This window comes from Belonocnema kinseyi, chromosome 10 (genome assembly GCF_010883055.1).
Source record: "Belonocnema kinseyi isolate 2016_QV_RU_SX_M_011 chromosome 10, B_treatae_v1, whole genome shotgun sequence".
Classification (NCBI taxonomy): domain Eukaryota; kingdom Metazoa; phylum Arthropoda; class Insecta; order Hymenoptera; family Cynipidae; genus Belonocnema; species Belonocnema kinseyi.
This window is the reverse complement of record NC_046666.1, coordinates 39,949,654-39,969,305: the sequence shown is the minus strand read 5'-3', so window position 1 is coordinate 39,969,305 and position 19,652 is coordinate 39,949,654. Positions and strand designations below refer to the sequence as shown.

General features: G+C 31.4%; 1 protein-coding gene across 2 annotated transcripts in view; it reads left to right on the top strand.

The window, feature by feature from the left end:
• LOC117181625 (mucin-17) overlaps positions 1–19,652 on the top strand; it is a 336,845-nt gene that overhangs the window by 240,604 nt on the left and 76,589 nt on the right. For both annotated transcript variants that reach the window (XM_033374498.1, XM_033374499.1), the window contains exon 2: positions 17,647–17,762. The gene's annotated coding sequence lies outside the window, so the exon portion shown is untranslated. The remainder of the gene's footprint in view (positions 1–17,646; positions 17,763–19,652) is intronic.

Here is a 19,652-nt window from a genome sequence, read left to right as displayed (position 1 = left end):
ATCTTTCATTATTTTTTATAATTTTTAAATAATAAATCAAAACTTCATGAAAAAAATATAGTTGAGGAATCGAGTCAAATTCAGTCAATATTCTCGTTTATTCCTTGGTTCTTAGAAATTTTTCAGTCTAAAAATGTGCAGTATCGTTAATATTAATTAATATCAAATGTGTTGATTCCGTAACAGGGGGATAATGAAACAAGAAAAGATAAAATGAGTCTCTAATGTGATAATGGAAAAATAATTACTGGAAATAGAAAACCTTTCTGCCTTTCTCTCATTAACTTTATCGATTTTTATATAATTACTTTTACCTTTTACATTCTTTCATTAAGTTATTTTCTTTGCGTATAAATCTTGCAACACTGCGCCAAATATGTTTCTCATTTTGCTAATCTTTTTTAGCGTTTGAGAGCTCGAAAAGAAAGGAATAGCCTCTTCTGAGAAGGAATTTTTAACTTGTCTTTTAGGGAGGGACAAATAATATTAAACATATGTGAATTTACAAGACTTCGACGTTGAAGAGTTTGAAAAAGCTTTAATGTTTTTTTCGCGAAGAAGCACGTGGTACGAAGCGAAGAATTCAGTTGTAGTCGCTAACCACCCGCCACGAATGACTTTATTTTTAGACCTTCTATTGAACGCTATACTCACTATCCCATAAATAACTCGTGACGCCTACAACTAAAGGTCCTCTCTCTGAATCAAGCAAATTAAATTATTTTCAGTTCTCTGACACTTTTCTAATTTAGACAATTAGAATTTCGAGAAGAACATTTTTTGGACATTTTTTTCATGATTTAGAGTTTCAGAGTCTTTGACCCTTGTCCCCTGACTCTTGATGCTTCATATCCGGAAGAAGCGACAAAAGAAATCTAAAAATATTTTAAAAGGAAGATTGGCATCTCAGCTTTAAAATAAGCCTAAGAACGTAGGAATATCTTCAGGGGTTTTGGAGTTACTATCAGAAATGTGGGAATGTTAAGTCGCGGGATGGGCCCATAACCTGTCATTGGAGGATTTTAATGCTAGGGTCTTAACATTTGTGGTAATAACCCAAAAACCGCTCGGGATATTTTAATTTTCTTAAGGCCATTTTTCCATCCCATAAATAACTCGTGAAGCCTACAGCTGAAGGTCCTATCTCTGAATCCAACAAATTAATTTATTGTCAGTTCTCTAACACTTTTGTGAATTATACTATAACATTTTCAATAAGAATATTTTTGTAAAAATTTTTTTTATGATTTAGACTCCTTAGAGTTACAGAGTTTAACGTTCACCCTTGTCCTCTGACCCTTGACGCTTTTCACGTAACAGAAAAGATAGGAAAAATCTATAAAGATTATAAAAGGAAGATTAACATCTCAGCTTTAAAATGAGCCTAAGCCGAAAGAACATAAAAATATATTAAGGGGTTCTCAAGTTATTATGAGAAATGTGAAAATGTCGAGTTGCGGAATGGGCCCACAACCTGTCATTCCAGGATTTTAATGCCAAACTATTGCATTTGTGATAATAACACGAGAATCGCTTTGGATATATTAATGTTCTTAAGGTCATTATAAAGTTGAGCTTTCAATCTTCTTTTTTCAATTTTTGTAGATTTTTCCAATTTCTACTTTAAGTTTTTGAGCGAGTTGATAATAAGGAAATAAAATTCGTTGAAACGGATTTTTGTAAATGCTCTCGATTCTGCGATTATATATCGAAACGGATATCGATGCTCGGAGACATGGAGCCTTGAGCTCGTAAATTCAGCCGAGCGACGATAATTTTCCACTCTTGTCAACCTTGGATAACGGGTAATGCGAATAGCTTCTCTCAAACCGGAATCATGCTTCGACTGTGAATGAAAACGCGTTTTAAAAAAGTTACGCCCAAGTATCAAACAACAGTTCTTTATCCTTGGTTACGCAAGCTTAGAAAGATTCGACGACTTAGATTTATGATGATGGAAAATATGAATATTGTGGCAGTATGGAATATGAAATGATAATAATAAACAATATGCAAAGACGGTAAATTAAAACGGAAACCAGTGAAATGTCAGGGAATCTTATTGGTCAACTGATCACACAAATCGTCTCTTGTCTCGCTTCCCCTCCCTTATAACACCTCTTCTACCTTCCCATACTCCCCCCACTATATATTATATATATTTTTATATATATATATTTTTTTTATTTTTTATACTATATTTTTCTCCTCAATTTCCCTCCCTTCCTCTTATCGCATCCCCTCCCTTACTTCCCCTCACCCCCTCACCCCCTTCCATACTTCCCGCCCTATTCCTCACTACCCATAAATTTCCTCTCATTCTCCTCCCATCACTTTCCCTCTATGGAAAAAAAGTATGACGGAAGGACGGACACTCAATAGAAACATTTCTATAAAATTATTCTTTTTGATCAAAATATCATTTTTTGAAATTTATATTTCAGTTTTGGTAGAGTATTGTTTTGGTTTATAAATGCAATTTTTGGGCTGAAAGTTAATCTATTTTCGTTGAGAGTTCAAATGTTTTATTTGATTAAAATGTTAACATTTTAGTTGAAAATTCAACTGCTTGGTTGAGAGATTAAACTACTTTGTTAAAAATCCACTTCTTTAAAACTCACCACTTCACTTAAAAATTTAATTTTTGATCTGACAACTTAATTATTTAATTGATTATCCTCTTAATGTGTTGATTTTAAATGCGTCTATTCGTTTAGAAAATTAATTTTTTTTTGAAACTACGCTGTTTTTTAATTTTTTAAATTGCCTTTTTTACCAAAATTGGTATCGTAGTTTGTGGACGACCAGTTAGGAAAGATTCATTTATCGTCATCAGTTGACAAACTATAATATGACAAGTGCTATGAATTTGTGCGAGGATATGTAGCAAGGAAGCTGCGATGCATCTCGTGGCATCTTGTCTTTATTGCCCTCTATACAGCCTCGAGTGCAGAAGTTAGAACGAGAGGGTCAAAGAGTGAAGGGGTCGATAATGCGTTTATGGTCGCATTAAACCTGCCACTGCATCGTCTGCTACAGCCTTCCTACTTTACTAGTTTACTTGCAACTTCGCTTCGTCCTCGCCCTCGACTTCGCCTCGCCTCGACTCGCTCGTTTACACGTGTTGTGCTTACGAAGCGTTAATAACCTCAGGTGACCGTGTCGAGTCTTGAAAATAATTAATGTCTCCTTACAACCCTATATAGAATAATTGTCGTTCTTTATATAGTTTTTACGGTTTTTACAAAACAGAAAAGAACTTATCGCTTTTAAGTGTCTCATAAATATTTTCTCACTTCCTAGGGAAGTTTCTTAGTTTTCATATGAGAAAAATCGAGCTTCTAACTCTTTATTTACCAGGAATAAACTTTTCTTTACTTACTTGTTTTTAGATTAAATTCTTACAATTAAATAATAGGGTGACCGTAAGTCAGGTAAAAACTAAATAACAGGAAAAAGTCAGAGATTTAAATAAAACTCTTGCAAAAGTCAAGGAATATTGGTAAGAGGCTGTTAAGGATAGGAAATTTAAAATTGTTTAATTTTTGTTGCAACTGTTTTATTCTGTTTACATAAGATTATGTTAGAAAGTTTACAAGATTAAAATTCTGGTCTTTGAATTTTATTGGTTTGGGAAAATAAAAACATTCTGAGGAAAAAGTTAGGACATTTTTACATTCTTATCCTAATGAGAAGGTATTGGTTATATGTAAAATTTCACTTTGTCGGTTTTTATCAAATCTCCACGGGTTGAGACCCACTGAGTCAGAAAAAACGATTTTTACGATGATGTTTGTCTGTCGGTCTGTATTCTGTATTCTGTAGGCACGATAACTTTCGAAAAATTGATCAGATTGGATTCTGCTTTGGCACACTTTTGTAAGGCCTAATAAGAAAGAACAAGTTCGTAAACCAGCTATTTTGGATCAAAATTCCATAAGTGAGCCCATTTTCAAAATTTTTGAAAACACATTTTTTCAAGATTTCAAATTCTATCTACGGTTATTCATAGTACCCAAAAACTCGAAAAATTCACCCTGATGACATTTTTCAATAAAAAGAAAATTGTCAGAGTTAACAGTGTTAAAGCATTTTCGAAATCCAAAAAAACAAACTAAAATCAACATTTTAAGCCAAACAACGCATGATATGAAAAAAAGTCAAGAGAAGAAAAACGTTGATTTTTGAAAGCCCTACAAGATTATCATAACAAATTTTTTAATTTGATCAAAAAGTTGAACATTCAAAATTTGATCGTACCAAAAATGTTTGAAACCGCATTTTTTCAAGATTTCAAAATTCTATGTACGGTTATTCATAGTACACAGAAACGCAAACAATTTATCCCTATGACTTTTCTCTATAAAAAGAAAATCAGCAGACTTAGAGCATTTTCAAAATTCAAAAAAACAAACTAAAATGAACATTTTAATCCAAACAACGCATGATATGAAAAAAAGTTAAGAGAAGAAAAAAATTGATTTTTAAAAAACCTACAAGATTATTCTAACAACTTTTTTAATTTGGCCGAAACGTTGAAAATTCCAAATTTGATCGTACCAAAAATGACATTTTTTGATCAAATTACGCAAGATACGAAAAAATTAATAAGCTGAAATTGCGCGCCGTGGAAAGACCTACAAATGTGTAATGAATCACTTTTCGACAGGACGCATAGTTTTTGTTTTTAGTCGTAAAAAACCGCATTAAAAATAAAAATACATTTTTTTTTGGACTAACGACGCAAGCTACGAAAATAAATGAGAGAAAAGGTGTTTATCTAAAAAAGAGCTACAATTTATGATAGGACACGTAGTTTTTGCTTTATTCGTAAAAAATAACATTGAAAATAAAAATATCAAATTTAAAAAAAAAACGGCAAAAGTACGAACTAAAATTAACAGAAAAGAGTTGTTCGTCTAAAAAGATATATAAATTTATTATTAATCATTTTTCGATAGGACGAGTAGATTTTCTTTCAATCGTAAAAAATAAGATTAAAAATAAAAGATTAAAATTTTTTGAAAAAGGACAGAAAAGACGAAAGGGGACAAAAGATCCTATATAAGACCCTATAGCGAGTCCTGTATTAGACCATATGCAGATGCACAATAGTTTTTCTTTAATCGTAAAAAACAAGATTAAAAATAAAAAAATTATAAAAACAAGGAAATAAGAATTAGTATGATTCAATTTTTATGCAGAGTTACATAAAAAATGTATTATATTTGATATAAAAGTGTATAACGTATAATGTAGAAAAGTTGACATTTTGGACAGAATCGAGCGCGAAGCACGAGATACGTGATGAGAATGTGTTCGTTAAATCCGAAAGAGCTTTAACAAAAGAGAGTTCACAATCACAAAATTACAGTTGTCGATCCGTTGACCTTTGATTTTAAAAGGTATGTGCATTAAGCTCTTTTAACAAAAAAGAATTCATAATCACCAAATTACATTGGTAGATGCTTTGAGTCTTAATTTGTAAATGTTGGCACAAGAATATGGCATATATATTCGAGCGCTGCAGCGCGAGATAAATGTACAATCGAGTTCGAAGCTCGAGATAAATACATCATCGAGCGCGAAGCGCGAGAACCAACAGTCGCGCGCCCTAGGCGAAGCAAGCCGCGCGCGATGAGACCGTGACCGCGTAGAGGGCAGATTTTTTTAATAAAGTTTGCGATGTATAATATTCTTGTTATTAATTTATTTTTCCTGTGCTGTTTCTATTTTTATTTCTTTTTTTTTCAGTTGCTTTCTACTGAAGATTATATTTTTATGTGAAAATTATATCACTTGGTTGCAAATTCAACAGTTTTATTAAAAAGTATTTCTTTTTGGTTTTCCTCTTTTTGGGTTGAACATTCACATGTTGGTGTTAGAAATTCAACTGAATTCTTTTTTGGTGAAAAGTTCAAACTTTCTTTTCATTTGTATTTTCGGATTTATTTCGACTGTTTTTTAATTAAACTCTTTAAACTTTAAACACCAAAAATAAGCATTTTTATATTCATCTGTTGGTTGAAAATGTAACTATTTTGTTGAAAATTCGTTTTTTTTTTAATTGAAAATTCATTTTTTTTAAAGATTCAATTGTTTTAAAAAAATCAGTTATTGGTTGAAGTTAAATCTTTTTTGTTTGTAAATTCAGCAGTTCTGTTACAAATTCAACTATTTTGTTGAAAATTTAACTTTGTGGTTGAAAATTCATATTTTGTGGTAGAGATCTCATATTTTTTGGTTTAAATAAATTTAAAATTTGGAAAATTGTATTAAAAATGGTATTATTCCGTTTATAAGAGACCTTTTGTTAAAAATGTTGCAATATGTATATTCTGGTCTTTGATTATTAATGGTCAGAGAAAAAAATAAATTCTTTTTTTAATTCTAAAGGTTTCGATTATAATTACAAAGGACCAATCAAGTAATCATCCTATTTCAGTATTTTCCGAATTTTATATTAGATTCACCTGATTCGATGGCGAAAACCCGTCAACCTATCAAATTCCCTACATGATAATCAGTTTCATTGACAAGCTGATCGCTTTTCGAATCGCATAAATGTATGAATCCATTCATGAAATGATGCTTGACTGGCGACTGAATAATTTATCAGCTATCTCTCGTGACCCACATATCGACATAAAAAAAACGGATCATATAGAAAATAGAATTTTAATTCTAAAAACAAATATTTTATTTTGACATTTATTAAACTTTGATATATTTAAACCCCAAACATACTTTCACGCGAGAAAATCCGTACTATGAATTAAATGAATTTCCTATTCCGATAAAAAAGGCTATCACCGCATGTGGGGAAACAGCTTTTATTGATATTTTTTTTATCGAGAGTATGTACTCTTTTACGCGTTCAGTATAGATAGTTCGAGAGTTAAAAGCCAGTTCATAAAACAAATCGAAATTCGAAACTTTAAGTTCACTTCTCAAAATGTTTACCGCTGAAAAAAAAGTTCTCAAAGAGTACCTTCAACTACAAAAAGATAAATTCTGTTTTGATTTCAGTCCCGAATAAAAAAACTTAGACAAATTATAATTTGAAAGAAACAATAATTTTTAGTACAAAAGAAAAATTTCGAATGGTTATTTTCTGATTTTCTTTGTTAAGTTGCTTTAAGGTTATTTACATATATTTTTTTTTACACGGATTAAATTTAATGTCTAAATTGTCTTCTCTATTTTATTATTTATTTCCAAAGTTGCAGAGTCACCCTGATATAATTATACAGGATTTTACCATTCTCAAAGATTTCACGAGTTCTCTTTGAAGTTCAGAACTAATCAGAAGTTTCTCCAGAACTTGGATGGCCTCTGTAAGAGAGGCAAGAAGCGTTGAAGTTGCTAAGACAATTTAAAGTCATTGAAAGAAACGACTTATCGGAAATCTCGGCTTAGGTTGTTAAGAACTATAATCGTGTTAAAGTTGGCAGGAGATTGCAATTAGTACATAAGCTTGACCGATCAGACTATCGATATTCATTATCGTCTCACCCTATCTTTTCAGGAAATTTAATACACTCAACTCCCGATGTAAAAACGGTTTGGGGCTTGGCTTGTGCAGCGGCCTTGATACTAAATCGGGGGAATACAAACGTAAACAGACAGGCTTGCATGAACCATTTCTGTTGAATTTGTACGCCTAACCCAACCTGGTGCAACTTGTGCGCTGATAGTGCGACTTTTTTTAAACGTTTAATCGTAAACCGGGAGTTTTTATATCGGGAGTTGAATGCATTTTGTCAGGGTTGCTACAGAATTCGGGAGAGTCATGGAGAGTTAGGAAATTTAGGGAATGACAGGGAATTTAGAAAAGACTTGCACAAGTCAGGGAATTTATATAAGAGACGTATTCTGTAAAATCGAAACGTAAAATCGTCAGTGTCAATAGAAATTAAAACTTACTCCCGAAATGTTGAGTTTGCGAATGTGGTTGAAAAAGATTTGATCTCAAAAAGTTAGAGCATTTCATTGTAGATTGTGTGTTTGATTTATTTAGAATTTTATATGTAATAAATCCATTTTCGAAAAAACGTTGGTTATCTATACTGCCGTACAAACTAAAGAGATACATAAGTGACATTGCCGCTTAAGTCGACTTTTTCATTGCCACGCTTAAGAGAATCACTCTAAGCGGCAGTGTCACTTACGTATCTTTTTAGTTTGTACGGCAGTATAGGTCTGTACCGTCACCCTTATATTATAATTTCAGTAAACCAATTTTTTATTATTTTTTTTTTTTTAATTCCTCTTTTTTATTGAATTCAATTATTTTTTTATTTAAGAGCAATATTTTTTGGCTGAAATATCAACTGTGATTTTTTTGCTTGACAAATAATCTTTTTGATAGAAAAACTACTTTGTTAAAAAATCTTTTTTTTTTGGTTGAAGATTCATCATTTCAGTTAAAAATTCATCTTTTTGGTTGAAAAATAATTTTTTTAGCGTAAAATTTAACTATTGCACTAGAAGACATATTTTTATTTTTCATAATACTTTTTATAGTTTACGAAAAAAAATCAAAAACTACATTTTTAGGGGGGAAAAGAATCTCCTGACCGCAAAAATGGCATAGCTCGCATAATGCTACTAAGATGCCTTTCTTTTATTAGTAGAAAGTTTTAAAAAATATTTAGAAAAGTAAAAAAGGTTGGGTTTTTGAGAAAATCTTTTTTATTATTTTCTTCAAATTTTAAAAAAATAAAAAAGTATAATTTCGGGATAACCCCACCTTTTTTATTTATAAAAATATTATTTTAAAGATTCTACCCAATAAAAGAAAGGCACATTAGCAGCATGATCCGGACTAAACCATTTTTGGGGCCGGGAGAATTCCCCCCCCCCCTAAGAATGTAGATTTTGAATTTTTTTCGTCAACTATGGAAAATATTGCAAAAGAACAAGAGACATTTTTCGTAGAACTTTTTTATACGTGCAAACTTTTATCTTATTATTTTTCGTATCTATAATTGTTTTGAAAAAGCAATAGAACATTTGTTCAAATCAGAGTAGAAGTTCAAACAAAAACAAAAATGGCAAAGAATTAGGCCGGAAGTTATAGAGGTTTACAGAAAAATGGGGTTTTTTCGAAAAACAAAGCATAAAATTCAAATACGCATAACTTTTTAGAAAAAATTCTGTTTGCAAATCGAAAAAATACGTAACGCGTAATTTACTCTTTCGCCCACGAGAGATTCTGCGATTTTAAGTGTAGGACCCTGTCTAATTTTAAATGGATTCAGTTGGTTTATTCCATTTTTTTTTAATGCCACGTTAAAACTGTTACAAAAATCGTGATCTTTAAAAACTAATGGTCAGGGAAAATGAAAAATTGGCCAAGTAAAATCAGAAAAAATCAGGGTACTCTGAAAATGAAGTTTTTCGGCTACCGTGAATTTAAAAATAAAATTTTGTTGTTTTTTTATACCTTTAATAAATACTTATAACGGTCTGGGGAAATTATAAATCATTAGAAAGAGCTATGAGATGTAAACTGTCGTGAATTCTTTTAGAAAGTTAAAGTTCCTCATCCTAAATATTGTATCACGAAAGAACTGAGACTTCTTGAGAATTAACTCGAAGTTTCTGAAACAATAAAACAAGTTTTGTTAAAATGATTTAGTTATTTGACCTATTTGAAAAGTCTACAACCCAACTTTAACCCATTCCAACTGCAAAAGTTATTTGTATTCGCAGTTGTCACTAAGTTTTTTAATTTTCGAAAATTCCAAAGAGGGCTTCCCTGCAATAAAAATGTCTCGCTGTTTTACCTAATTGCAAATTTGAATAATTTATAATTTAACAAATTTAAATTTCAAAAGAAGTCCGTGTAATAAGTAATCACATTTGAAATTCAAATGTTTTAATGTATCAAATTGTAAAAGGTTAATTGATTCTAATTTTAAAATCATTTTAATTCAATTAATTCTACTAATTCATTTAAAAAGGAAATGAGCCTTGGAATAAGAGGAAAACGAGTCAAAGTTTAAAGTCCATTTTAGTTTTTTTCAACCAAATTCGCGGAAACTGTCGGAAGGTAGTGATGCACCTGAAGTTCCGGACAAATATGCATTATTATTTTCTTTTAATAATTTGCTATTTCCAATATAAATAAATAAATAAACATTTTAGCACTTTTTGTAGTTTAAAAAGACAGTAGTAAAAATTTCATTCATTCGAACATTCAGAACTTTAAGTACATCACTATCTCCCGACAGTTTCCGCGAATTTGGCCGAAGAAAACTAAATTCCGCTTCGACGAGTGCTTGAAAACGCAATGGTTTTCGGGACCAGGCAATCTACTGCATTATGCAAAAGAAAAGGATATGATTTCGCCGAGAAGCGACATTTAATGTTCCTAAGGAACGACACTGCAGTGTATAGAAAATTGCGACCTAGGGAAAAATAAAGTGATGACGACAGGTATATGGGGCGAAAATCTGATTGGCTCTACACCTTCCGCCTTCTTTCTTGGTTCAATGAAGAAGCGTTATTCAAAACTCTCAACTTAAATATAATTTTAGAGCCAGGAAAAACCTTTTCTTCGCATCCTATTTAAAATTTGCCAGAATTGAAATGCGGCTACGGTCAAAGAAAGTTGTAACCAAAAAATGAAATAATAGCATTATTATACGCAGTATAGCGTTATAAAGAATTTTCCCCTGTTTCCCAATTTCTTTATCACCAATTTTTCCTCCTCATTTAAAACGCATCCTTTTTTCCTTTTTGCGCTTAAATGTTAATTGAATTAATCGAACAAAATAAGAAAAGTAACAATTTTTGGTTGAAAGTTCATTCTTTTGTTTTTAAGAATTTAATTATTTGTTTGAAAATTTAATTATTATATTGCAAATTCAACCGTTTTGGTAAAAAGTAATCTTTTTTATCAAAAATCGCACTTTTTTGTTATATTTTCGTCTTTTTGGATTGAAAATGTATCTTTTAATAGAAAAGCCATCTTTTTTGGTTGAAATTTAATTCTTTTTAACTGAAAAGTCTCCTATTAAAGTTTTGTTTCATAATTCATATCTTTGAAAAAAAAAATTACTATTTTGTTGAAAAGTATATTTTTTTGTCATTGAAGCACCTTGTTTCGATTGAAAATTCATACTGTCAGACTTTTTTCTTGAATAAAATCCTTTTTCGTTGCAAATTTGTCTTTTTGGTTTGAAAATTAATTCTGCCTTTTTAGGTGTGCAATTAATTTTCTTGGTGAAAATTCGTCTATCTGGTCAAAAAATAAGCTATTTGATTGAAAATTGAACTATTTATTACCAAATTTACCTATTTGGTAATAAATTAATTTTTGTTTGAAAATTTAAACGTTTTTTTGAAAATTCGTCTTTTTAGCTCGAAAATTCATGTAACTTTTTAAAATATGTCCTATTTGGTAGAAAATTAGTCTTCTTAGCGGAAAGTTAATCTTTTTGGTTGAAATTTAACCTTGTATTTTGTAATTTTTGTTTGTTATTGAAATTTAATTGTGTATCTGAAAATTTAACTATTTCACTTGTGTTTGAAAATGTGTTCTCTAAACTCTCTAAAGGTTAAAAATTCAACTATTTGGTTCCATATTAATATATTTTGTTCAAAATTCATATTTTTGCGAAGAAAATTAATCTTATTTGGTTAAAAATGCAACTGTTTGATTGACAAATAATAATCGTATTTAGATTGAGGATTCAGATATGTTGTTAAACACAAATTTTTAGGTTTAATTTATCTGGTTTATCCCTATTCCGCTTTTTTGTGAGAAATTAATTTTTTGGACTAAAAATTTAATTGTTCTATTTTTGGTTAAAAATAGTTTTTTTGGCTTAGATTGTTAACTGTTTTCTTGAAAATTCGTGTATTTTGTAGAAAACTAAACTGTCTTCTAGAAAATTTATCTTTTGGCAAGTAAATGTTGCTATTTTGTTTAAAATGCAACTGTTTTTGGTAGCATTTGATTTTTTTTCAAAATTTGATTATTCTGTATGAAAGTGCAACAGTTTGATTGTAAAAGCATCTTTTTTGTTTAGAAATAATTTTGTTTTTGAAAATTCTTCTTTTCTGTTTTCAAAATACTTTTTTCGTTGAAAACTCAAATTTTTTGTTGAAAATGAAATATATTTCAATTAAATATGGTATCTACATTTATTATACGTACAATAATTAAATCTCCTATTTTCTTGAACAATCACCCTATTTACCGGGCTTGAGAGCATTTTATACTATGAAGCCCAGTTATTTTTTAATGCACAGAAATGCTTTAAAAAACTATCCTGTTTACCATAAATATACTATATTATTTGAATTATATTGATGAGAAGCTGATATTCCGCATTTCGAGCGTTAACTTGCACGCCTATTAACGTCCATTACCGTACGTGGTTCCGTGAATAATATCTGCACTCAGTAGCAAGACAAACGGCTCGACTAGCAATTACAGGTGCGCTTTTACTTGCGAATGAAAAAAAGAGTTGGCGGCCGAGCACGCGCTAAAGAGAGAGAGTGAGAGAGATAGAGAGAGAGTTAGCGAATGGGGAGGTGGAGTGAAGGGAAGCAAGGAAAAAAGAGAAGACTGAGAAGATGGATAACGAAAGAGACACTTAGTAGTAGTAAAGGGGGCAAAAGGGTGGAAGGATAGAGGGAAAAGGAGAGAGAAACGTGCCAGGAATGTAACTCGAAGCCGCTGAAGGATGCTGCTTATTACGGGGCCGCATTTATGAACCCATTAATAATGCGCTCCTTTCGCGCCATGTTTGTAATTTTCACCGCTGCGGATTAGCCCTTTATCGTTCTACGGTAAATTCAACGGATGGGAGTCAGAAATCTAGTAGGATTACCACGTGCCTAAGTAGAACACGAATTTACTTCAAATAAACAAAAAAATGTATTTCATTCATTGTTAGTGAAATTCTATTGATTTAATGAGAAAAAAATGAGACTAGAATATAGATAAATTCGGGTTAAATGTGGATCTGGCCAGATCCTGACCAGTTTGCCCCATTCGAGGGGCTAGTCGTCATCTGACTAGGCATAAATGCTGTTTGCGGAATTTGCCTTCATTGGGCATCTATTTAAAAATAGTAAGTTGCTATACGGTTGCTGTAAGAGTGTAAACTGTAAGGTGAGTGTTAGTACACGGAGAGAACTTAGGTAAAACTGTCATGCTAACGGTGAAAGATGTGCTGTGCTTCGGTTTCCTGCGGCGTCTTCTCCTGATTCGGGGCACTGTTTACCCCAAACTTGTGGAGATCAGTCGCTCCGATACGAGAGTGCTATATCTTCTTATAATGCGCAAGCGCGGAACTGTGCTACAAGCACCGCGTGTGCAGAACGTCTCGACTATACTGATGGTTAAACGGTTCGGCCTGTTCGGGGTAATGGCGCGACAATGAGCGGCTCTACCAAACTTCTCTCCGTGTCGAGCTAACTTGCTCCTGACCAGAACCAACCTATGAATTAAGACAAACAAAAAACCTAATCAGCGCCTGGCCAGAATGGGACTAGGCATTTAGACTTAAATATAATTAAAATAAATTTTTACCAAAAGATATGAATTTTGAAACAAAAAAGACTTATTTTCGACGAAACATTTAAATTCTCGACTTTTCTACGAAAATAGTTCAATTTTGATTTCATTAAAATCTTCTAAACTTAATGGTTGAAATTGCGATAGTGAGGATATCACTCATAAAAAAATGCCCCGATAAGACTTTTTACGGTAGTTTTTATGCACAGTAAAACTGCTATAAACAGTCTTTTTAAGGCAGTTGTGAAGATTAGACGTATAAAGTTCCACCTTACGGAACGAAGTGAGGTGTGAAAAAGCGACTAAACTACTGAATCTCTCTAATCCCTGCAACTAGCACCCCATAAATGAGCAGGGTAAACTAGCGCCTCGCCACTTAAAAAATGAATGTACTTCTAAAAACTGCCCAAAAAAGACTTTATATGAGAGTTTGAATGAGCAGTTTGAACTGCGCATCAACAATGCGGTAAAAAGTCTTTTTAAGGCAGCTCTGATTGTTAGCGATATAAAGTGTCACTTTATGAAACGAAAAAAGGTGTCAAAAAGCCACTTTTTTCTGCCTAAGGCGGGACCATCCCTTTTTTACCTGAAATTGAACTGTTGAAAAGTTGCGATCACTGTAACCGGAGCCTGGCCAAAAAATAGCATGATATCACCACTCTTATAAACTGCCCTAAAAAGACTTTATACGGCATTTTTGATCAAAACTGCCTTATAAAGACTTTTTAAGGCAATTGTGAAGATTAGCCATAATCAAGGGCCTTTTTACTAGAAACTAGTCTAACCAGAGCCCAACTATTTCAAAAATAAAAAATATACATAGCAAAACCTTTTACATTGAATGGTTGAAATTGCTTGAAAGAAATGATTAATTATACTGTATTTAAGATGTATTAACTCTCACAATATGTTTATAGCAGCACAAAAAAGTAGTAATGAGTGTATCAATTTTTACAGAATCCATTATATTAATGCTTGAGGTGATGTCTTGTAAGCTGTACCTGCTATTTTGAATACAGAGATCAAGTTGTAATCAGTGTAAACAGTGATATGGCGTTAGTAGCTGGCTAGAGTAAATGTGAGAAGGAAGGAGTGATGGAGAATTCAGAGTCGTTAGTTAAATTGCATAACGCGGACGTGTTTGAAAAATTGATGCCAATATTATGCTCCAAGTACTTGATGAATAATTGAATAGTAGTTGAGCTTTTGACTAATAGGCAAATCCGCATTGTAAATAAATCTTGCATTTCGTAATTAAAATACAAAATTATGTTGAATGATAATTGATGTGGAAATTAGTGTAGCGTTTTGTGGGAAAGATTTAATCCACCATGTTTAATATTATTCTTAACTAAACATGCTGTCAATCTGAGTAAATGTAAAGTGTTGCAAAATTTTAAATTCTGTTTATCGTACACCAGAACCCCTATTCCGTAACCCCCGGTTTGGTAATTTCTAGAAATGCTGGCCCACGCAGTTTCTCAGGTGTATGCGCGAGAGGCGGTTGCAACTCTCGCCTCGAAAGGTACGCAGTGCGTGAGTACTCAGTCGAGTGTATTGCTCGATATTATGAATTCCAATTGGAAATGGTTCTGACGGCCCTGACTGTTTACATTTCGACCCCCCCCCCCATTTAGTAACAAAGCTATTTGTAGGCGACTCTCGACACTATTACTAAACCGGGGCTCTGGTGTATTAAAAATATTCAATTTAGGTACAAAATTATAATCTGTTCAGCGGTATAAACATGAAATAATTCATTGGAAATAATTTAGTAAGAAATTGGCCAAATGAGAAGTTTCAAATATTGAGGCGGAAAATTTGTAAATACTTAAAGACTGCTATTATTTATTAAATTAGAACAATTAATTAAACTAGTTCTTAAATGTAATGTAATATTAATATAAGTTACATGGCCTAAAATGTGGCTAGGTCCGACACACTTTAGTTCAAAATCTAGATTTCTTTGTCAAAAAATTGTTCTGTTGATTAAAATTAATATCTTTTCTGATGAAAATTTCATCTTTCTTGGTTAAAATTGTACTTTTTGTAACTATTCCATTTTTTATTGGAAATTGATCTTCTTTTAACGAAAATGTCATATATTTGGTTGAAAATTAATGTTTTTAGTTTGAAAATTGAATTATTTTGTTGAAAATTCCTTTTTTATTGTTGGAAATTAATGGTTTTAATTTAAATTATCACAATTCTATTTTTAATTAAAAAGCTTTCTTTGTAAGTAGAAAATTTAACTATTTTGTTAAGAATTTATTTATTTTGTCTATGTATCAGGTAGTCCTTGATTTTTCTCACCTTTCTACTTCCCTCTTTCTCTCGCCATCTCGTATTTTCTGATCTCACATCGTGGCTCTGGACGGCGTCGCAACTTCTCGATATAAATAATTTATCTCGAAACAGTGTGGTAGGATATATTGCATTAAATATAAAATCCAATATAAACTTTTCCACCCTACTAGGTATATTGGAATAAAACGAAAAAAAACTTTAATCTTCTCTTAACATCCTTGCAATAAAAATAGCGCATTAAAAAATTACCTCTTTCCGGAAAATCTGGGAATTATTTTGGAATTTTGAGAACCGGAAAAAAACCGGGAAATAGCTGGAAACTTTTTTGCAATGCAGGATTTGTTTTAACTTTTACAATCAATATCGTAGTAGTGAAGCCACCTGTTCTTGTTGAAATTTAATTATTTTTAATTAAAAAATGTAATATAATATTTTTGGCCTGGAATTCATCTCTTTTGGTTAAAAATTCTACTATTTGGTTGAAAAATTCATTATTTAAAAAAAATTAAACTATTTTATTAAAAGGTTATATTTTTTGGTTAACAGTTCTTTTTTAAATGTCTTCTATTGTATTTTTCAGTCAGAATTCATTTCTTTTTGTTAAAAATGCTATTATCTGGTAAAAAATTAATTACATCGTTAAAAATAAATTTTTTTTCTTTAAAAAGTCATCTTTTTGGTCGAAAATTCAACTGTTTTGTTTCAAATTCGTTCGTCTAGATTGAAAATTCATATTTTATTGTTAGAAAAGCCACCTTTTTAGGTTGAAAGTTAATTATTTTACATTGAAAATTCTACTGCAATATTTCTGTTCCAGAATTCATCTTTTCGATACAAATTCTACTATTTGGTTGAAAATTAAATTATTTTGTTAAGAATTCAACTAATTTCTTAAATTAAATTTTTGTGGTTAAAAGTTACTTATTTTTATTTGAATTATTTCCTATTGTAATTTGGGTTTATAATTCATCTATTTGACTTGAAAATTCCACTATCTGTTTGAAAATTGCATTATTTGGTTGGAGATGCCAATTTTTTGTTGAAAAGTCATCTTTTTTGGTAAAAAATGCAACTGTTTTGTCGATTACTCATCTTTTTGGATAGAAAAATCATTCTTTTGGATAAAAATTCATCTTTTGGTAGACAATTTAGATCTTTTTAAATTAATTTGATTGAAGTTTGGTTTTCGTAAATGCAACTGCTTAGTTAAAAACCAATTTCTGGACTAAAAATTCAACTAGCTAGAAGAAAATTAATCTTTCTTGGTTGATATGATCTGTTATAATGAAAATTCAAATTTTCAAGCTCAAAAGTTAAGTTTTCTGTAGAAAAGTCGCGTTTTTAGGTAGAAATCTCAACTCTTTTGTTGAAAATTAATAATTTTTTATTGAAAATGCCACTACTTTATTGAAAATTAAATATATTTCCCTTATTTTCTTGAAAAATTACTCGAGCTGTGAAGTCGGAAATCACTTTCACAGTCATTTACAAAATATAAATTTTACTTAGGAATTCAAAAATGTTTATTATTTTAAACTTTATCTGATAAATCAAATATTATTGAATAATAATGATTATAAATACGCAAAAATCAAGCGGGAAAAATTGCATTTTTGACCGGACAACCGGAAATTGGCCTGAATTTTTTTATTTTATTTTGTTATGTGTGGTCACTCTGATTCTGGTTCTTGTTTGCAATGAGAAAGTGTGTTATCAGTTTCATTTGAATATAATTATTCTCCCCTGCAATTTTCTCCAACTTGTAATCTTTTCTAACTTTTAATAGCAACCCTTTTTTGCAGAATGCAGAGACAAAGCTGGAGAAGTTCGGAGGTGGAGGTAGCGCGTATGCGCCCCATAAGCGCGGCTGGCTAATAGCCCCAAAGCTCATCCCCGACACCCTGCAGCCACACACCTGGTAAGTTTTTTCCCCTTCAAGCAAATTTAGTAGGTGTTCTTTTTTCAAATTAATGTTCCTTGAAACTTTCACGCTAAAAATTGGACAAGAGGGTGTTAATTTACGTCTCATAATAACAGAATTTGGAATAGGAGAGAAATAGGTTTATTATTGAAATTGTTTCTGAAGGTCTGTTCAAAAACTACGTCACACTCGCATCTAAATACCAACTTTACACTCCTTCACCTATTACACTTTTTGCCCCTTTTTTAAAAGGAATTCCTCTTTTTAGTGTTTCAGAAATTATGAAAGTGGAGGTAGTGGAAGTATTGAGAAATTCGGTGAAGTGAAGTAAGGGAAGTGGTAGAAATAAGATGAGAGGCAGTAGAAGACGTAAAGGAAGTGAGGGGAGGGACAGTAGAGTGAGTGAGAGGAGAGGAAGTTATTGACGGCGAACTAGGGGAAGTGAGAGGGAAAAATGGGGGGGGGAGTGAGGGGAAATGAGGAGACAAAGGAAAAGAGGAGAAATATGAGTGGAAGTGAGGAGAGGGAAAAGGAGATAAGGAAGAAGTTGCGGAAGGTAGGGGAAGCGAGGGTTGAAGTTTGAGCAGGGGAAGTAGTGAAATTTAGGGTGAGTGGGTAGAGTAGGTCGGGGAAATTATGCGAGGGGGAGGTGTGAACGACTTAATTAACGTCCTAATGGACTACGAAACATTTTTTTGTAGGTGCGTGGCGCTTACTTACATTAATTTTTTTCTCCTGTTTTCAAGAAACTTCCCATTTTTCTGCGTTTTTTTTCGCTCGAATGCGATGTGAATTAATAGAGGCCTACATTTTTTTCTTAGCTAGTTAATTCTTTTTATTTTAAAGTCTGCTATGAAATTTTTGGTTCAAAATTCGTTTTTTTGGGCTACAAAATCCTACTATATTATGCTTGAAGATTCGATCTATTTTGTTACATTTTTTATGTACCTAAAGTTCGGAACGTTCAAATAAACGAAATATTTTTCGACATTTCCATTTTATCCATAAATATTGTTCCAACTGCATTTTAAATCACGCATTATAATTCTTTTTCAATAGTAAATTATTTCCAATATAAATGAAAAACATTTTAGCACTTTTCTTGATTTGCAAAGTCATGAGTAAAAAATTTCGTTCGTTTGAGCGTTCAGAACTTCAACCACATACATTGTTTAAAATTTGAAAATTGAATTTTTTAACTGAAAATCAAACTAATACATTTTTGGCTGATAATTTTTAATTGAAAATCCAACTATTGAATTTTCCTCTTCAATTTTTTTTTAAATTTAACTACTCGATTGAAATTAAAACTATCTTCTTAAAAATTCATTTATTTGTTTGAAGACTGAATTATTTTGTTGAAAATTCGTTTTTTTTGGGGGAAAAAGCAATTTTTATAGTTAAAAATGTAACTATTATATTTTTGGTTGAAATTTCAATTCTTAAATTTTGTATTGACAATTTGTGGTTTTCCTTGGTTCAATTTAATTTTTTCAACCGAAAATTTAACTATTTCATTGTTGGTTGAAAATTAATCGTTTTTGTTAAAAATTCAATAATTTGGTGGAAAATGCATATATTTTGTTGTGAATTCATAAATTCAGCTACTTAGTTTAAAATTGAACTTCTTGGTCAATCATTAGTTTGATTGTTTGAAGATTGAAATATTTTGCTGGTAATTCGTCCTTTTTTGCTCAATAGCAATTTTTAAACTTAAAATTTAACTGTTCCATTATTGGTTAAAAATTAATCGTTTTCAGTTGAAAATTTAATAATTTGGTTGAAAATTTATGTACGAGGGTAGTTCAATAAGTCCTTAGAATGACCAACAGATGGCGCGCGAATCGCTCCAAATCATCTGTTTTCAGTCAGCACCACTCCCGACTA